This window comes from Calliopsis andreniformis, unplaced genomic scaffold, assembly GCF_051401765.1.
Source record: "Calliopsis andreniformis isolate RMS-2024a unplaced genomic scaffold, iyCalAndr_principal scaffold0046, whole genome shotgun sequence".
Taxonomy (NCBI): domain Eukaryota; kingdom Metazoa; phylum Arthropoda; class Insecta; order Hymenoptera; family Andrenidae; genus Calliopsis; species Calliopsis andreniformis.
In genome coordinates, this window is record NW_027480455.1 from 2,362,033 (window position 1) to 2,368,026 (window position 5,994).

Here is a 5,994-nt window from a genome sequence, read left to right on the forward strand (position 1 = left end):
AGGATTGAGGACTGAGTATTGAGGATTGAAAATTATGTATTGAGGATTGAAGATTGAGGATTGGGGATTGAAGATTGAGGATTGAGGATTGAAGATTGAGGATTGAGGATGAGGTCTGAGGGTTGAGGATTGAGGTTTGAGGACTGAGGACTGAGGATTGAGGATTGAGGGTTGAGGATTGATGATTGAGGATTGAGGATTGAGTATTGAGGATTGAGGATTGAAGGTGGAGTATTGAGGATTGAAGATTGTGTGTTGAGGATTGAGGATTGAGGATTGAGGATTGAGGACTGAGGATTGAGTATTGAAGATTGTGTATTGAGGATTGAAGATTGAGGATTGAGGATTGAGGATTGAGGATTGAAGATTGGGAATTGTGGATTGAAGATTGAGGATTGAGGATTGAGGATTGAGGATTGAGGATTGAGGGTTGAGGATTGAAGATTGAATATTGATGATTGAAGATTGAGGATTAAGGATTGAGGATTGTGGATTGCGGACGAGGACTGAGGGTTGAGTGTTGATGTTTGAGGTCTGTGGATTGAGGATTGAGGATTGTGAATTGAGGATTGAGGATTGAGGATTGAAGATTGAGGATTGTGTATTGAGGATTGAAGAATGAGGATTGAGGATTGAGGATTGAGGATTGAGGATTGAGGATTGAGGATTGAGGATTGAGGATTGAGGATCGATGATTGAGGATTGAGTATTGAAGATTGAGTATTCATGACTGAGGATTGAGGATTGAGGATTGATGCTTGAGGATTGACGATGAGGGCTGAGGGTTGAGGATTGAGGTTTGACGACTGAGGTCTGAGGATTGAGGTTTGAGAATTGAGGTTTGAGGACAGAGGATTGAGGATTGAAGATTGAGTATTGAGAATTGAAGATTGAGGATTGAGGATTGATGATTGACGATTGACGATGAAGGCTGACGGTTGAGGATTGAAGAATGAGGATTGAGGATTGAGGATTGAGGATTGAGAATTGAGAATTGAGAATTGCAGATTGAGTATTGAGGATTGAAGATTGAGTATTGTGGATTGAGGATTGAAGATTGAGTATTGTGGATTGAGGATTGAGGATTGAGGATTGAGGATTGAGGATTGTGGATTGAGTATTGAAGATTGAGGATTGAAGATTGAGAATTGAGGGTTGAGCATTGAGGATTGAGGATGAGGACTGAGGGTTGAGGACTGAGGATTGAGGATTGAAGGTGGAGTATTGAGGATTGAAGATTGAGGATTGAGGATTGAGACTTGAGGATTGACGATGAGGGCTGAGGGTTGGGGATTGAACTTTGAGGACTGAGGACTGAGGATTGAGGATTGAGGATTGAGGATTGATGAATGAGGATTGAATATTGAGGATTGCATACTGAGGATTGAAGATTGGGGATTGTGGATTGAGTATTAAGGATTGAGGATTGAAGGTTGAGTATTGAGGATTGAAGATTGTGTGTTGAGGATTGAGGATTGAGGATTGAGGATGGAAGATTGAGGGTTGAGGATTGAGGATTGAGGGTTGTGGTTTGAGGACGAGGACTGAGGGTTGAGTACTGATGTTTGAGGACTGAGGACTGAGGATTGAGGATTGAGGATTGAGTATTGAGGATGGAGGATGAGGGCTGAGGGTGGAGGATTGAGGTTTGAGTATTGCATCCAGAGAATTCAGGATATTCTATTGAGTATTGAGAATTGAGGATTGATGGTTGAGTATTGAGGATTGAGGATTCCGGATTGAGGATTGAGGATTGAGTATTGAATATTGAGGATTGATGATTTTGGATTGAGGATTGAGGATTGAGGATTGAGGATTGAGGATTGAGGATTGAGTATTGAAGATTGAGGATTGATGATTGAGGATTGAGGATTGAGGAATGAGGATTGAGCATTGAGGATTGAGGATTGAAGATTGAGTATTGAGGATTGAAGGTTGAGGATTGGGTATTGAGGATTGAAGTATCAGGATTGAGGATTGAGGACTGAGGATTGAGGATTGAAAATTGTGTATTGAGGGTTGAGGATTGAGGATTGAGCATTGAGGATTGAGGACTGAAGATTGAGGATTTGGGACTGAGGATTGAAGATTGAGGATTGGGTATTGAGGATTGAAGAATGAGGATTGAGGATTGAGGACTGAGGATTGAGGATTGAAGATTGTGTATTGAGGATTGAAGATTGAGGATTGAGGATTGAGGATTGAGGATTGAACGTTGAGGACTGAGTGTTGATGGTTGAGTGACGAGGATTGATGTTTGTGGATAGAGATTTGAAGATTGCAGATTGAGTATTGTGTATTGAAATCTGCGAATTGACGATATTCTATTGAGGATTGAGGATTGACAACTGATTGTTGAGGACTGAGGGCTCAAGATTGAGGATTCAGGACTGAGGATTCAGAATTGAGGTTTGAGGACTGAGGATTGAGGATTGAAGAATGTGTATTGAGGATTGAAAGCTGAGGATTGAGGATTGAGGATTGAGGATTGAAGATTGAGAATTGAGGGTTCAGGATTGAGGATTGAGGATGAGATCTGAGGGTTGAGGATTGAGGTTTGAGGACTGAGGCCTGAGGATTGAGGATTGAGGATTGAGGATTGATGATTGAGGATTGAATATTGAGGATTGGGGACTGAGGATTGAAGATTGAGGATTGAGGATTGAGTATTGAGGATTGAAGATTCAGTATTGAGGATTGATGATTGAGAATTGATTATTGAGGATTGAACATTGAGGACTGAGTGTTGAGTGTTGAGTGATGAGAATTGATGTTTGTGGATAGAGATTTGAAGATTGCATATTTAGTATTGAGTATTGAAATCTGCGAATTGACGATACTCTATTGGGGATTGAGGATTGGCAACTGATTGTTGAGGACTGAGGGCTGAAGATTGAGGATTCAGGACTGAGGATTCAGAATTGAGGTTTGAGGACTGAGAACTGAGGATTGAGGATTGAGGATTGAGGATTGAGGATTGAGGATTGAGGATTGAGGACTGAGGATTGAGGATTGAAGATTGTGTATTGTGGATTGAAGATTGAGGATTGAGGATTGAGCATTGAGGATTGAGGATGAGGTCTGAGGGTTGAGGATTGAGGTTTGAGGACTGAGGACTGAGGATTGAGGATTGAGGATTGAGGATTGATGAATGAGGATTGAATATTGAGGATTGCATACTGAGGATTGAAGATTGAGGATTGAGGATTGAGTATTAAGGGTTGAGGATTGAAGGTTGAGTATTGAGGATTGAAGATTGTGTGTTGAGGATTGAGGATTGAGGATTGAGGATTGAGGATTGAGGATTGAGGATAGAGGATTGAAGATTGAGGATTGAGGATTGAAGATTGAGAATTGAGGGTTGAGCATTGAGGATTGAGGATGAGGACTGAGGGTTGAGGATTGAAGGTGGAGTATTGAGGATTGAAGATTGAGGATTGACGATTGAGACTTGAGGATTGACGATGAGGGCTGAGGGTTGGGGATTGAACTTTGAGGACTGAGGACTGAGGATTGAGGATTGAGAATTGAGGATTGAGGATTGAGGATTGAAGATTGAGGATTGGGTATTGAGGATTGAAGAATGAGGATTGAGGATTGAGGACTGAGTATTGAGGATTGAAAATTATGTATTGAGGATTGAAGATTGAGGATTGGGGATTGAAGATTGAGGATTGAGGATTGAAGATTGAGGATTGAGGATGAGGTCTGAGGGTTGAGGATTGAGGTTTGAGGACTGAGGACTGAGGATTGAGGATTGAGGGTTGAGGATTGATGATTGAGGATTGAGGATTGAGTATTGAGGATTGAGGATTGAAGGTGGAGTATTGAGGATTGAAGATTGTGTGTTGAGGATTGAGGATTGAGGATTGAGGATTGAGGACTGAGGATTGAGTATTGAAGATTGTGTATTGAGGATTGAAGATTGAGGATTGAGGATTGAGGATTGAGGATTGAGGATTGAGGATTGAGGATTGAGGATTGAGGATTGAGGACTGAGGATTGAGGATTGAAGATTGTGTATTGTGGATTGAAGATTGAGGATTGAGGATTGAGCATTGAGGATTGAGGATGAGGTCTGAGGGTTGAGGATTGAGGTTTGAGGACTGTGGACTGAGGATTGAGGATTGAGGATTGAGGATTGATGAATGAGGATTGAATATTGAGGATTGCATACTGAGGATTGAAGATTGAGGATTGAGGATTGAGTATTAAGGGTTGAGGATTGAAGGTTGAGTATTGAGGATTGAAGATTGTGTGTTGAGGATTGAGGATTGAGGATTGAGGATTGAGGATTGAGGATTGAGGATAGAGGATTGAAGATTGAGGATTGAGGATTGAAGATTGAGAATTGAGGGTTGAGCATTGAGGATTGAGGATGAGGACTGAGGGTTGAGGACTGAGGATTGAGGATTGAAGGTGGAGTATTGAGGATTGAAGATTGAGGATTGAGGATTGAGACTTGAGGATTGACGATGAGGGCTGAGGGTTGGGGATTGAACTTTGAGGACTGAGGACTGAGGATTGAGGATTGAGAATTGAGGATTGAGGATTGAGGATTGAAGATTGAGGATTGGGTATTGAGGATTGAAGAATGAGGATTGAGGATTGAGGACTGAGTATTGAGGATTGAAAATTATGTATTGAGGATTGAAGATTGAGGATTGGGGATTGAAGATTGAGGATTGAGGATTGAAGATTGAGGATTGAGGATGAGGTCTGAGGGTTGAGGATTGAGGTTTGAGGACTGAGGACTGAGGATTGAGGATTGAGGGTTGAGGATTGATGATTGAGGATTGAGGATTGAGTATTGAGGATTGAGGATTGAAGGTGGAGTATTGAGGATTGAAGATTGTGTGTTGAGGATTGAGGATTGAGGATTGAGGATTGAGGACTGAGGATTGAGTATTGAAGATTGTGTATTGAGGATTGAAGATTGAGGATTGAGGATTGAGGATTGAGGATTGAAGATTGGGAATTGAGGATTGAAGATTGAGGATTGAGGATTGAGGATTGAGGATTGAGGATTGAGGGTTGAGGATTGAAGATTGAATATTGATGATTGAAGATTGAGGATTAAGGATTGAGGATTGTGGATTGCGGACGAGGACTGAGGGTTGAGTGTTGATGTTTGAGGTCTGTGGATTGAGGATTGAGGATTGTGAATTGAGGATTGAGGATTGAGGATTGAAGATTGAGGATTGTGTATTGAGGATTGAAGAATGAGGATTGAGGATTGAGGACTGAGGATTGAGGATTGAATGTTGTGTATTGAGGATTGAAGATTGAGGATTGTGGATTGAGGATTGAGGATTGAGGATGAGGTCTGAGGGTTGAGGATAGAGGTTTGAGGACTGAGGGCTGAGGATTGAGGATTGAGGATTGAGGATTGATGATTGAGGATTGAGGATTGAGTATTGAGGATTGAGGATTGAGGATTGAGGATTGAGGATGAGGTCTGAGAGTTGAGGATTGAGGTTTGAGGTCTTAGGACTCAGGATTGAGGATTGAGGATTGAGTATTGATGATTGAGTATTGAGGATTGAAGATTGAGGATTGAGGATTGAGAGTTGAGGATTGAGTATTGAAGATTGAGGATTGATGATTGAGGATTGAGGATTGAGTGTTGAGGATTGAGGATTGAGTGTTGAAGATTGAGGATTGATGATTGAGGATTGAGGATTGAGGATTGAGGATTGAGCATTGAGGATTGAGGATTGAAGATTGAGTATTGACGATTGAAGATTGAGGATTGAGGATTGAGGATTGAGGATTGAGGATTGAGGATTGAGGATTGAGGATTGAGGACTGAGGATTGAGGATTGAATATTGAGGATTGGGTATTGAGGATTGAAGAATGAGGATTGAGGATTGAGGACTGAGGATTGAGGATTGAAAATTGTGTATTGAGGATTGAAGATTGAGGATTGAGGATTGAGGATTGAGGATCGAGGATGAGGTCTGAGGGTTGAGGATTGAGGTTTGAGGACTGAG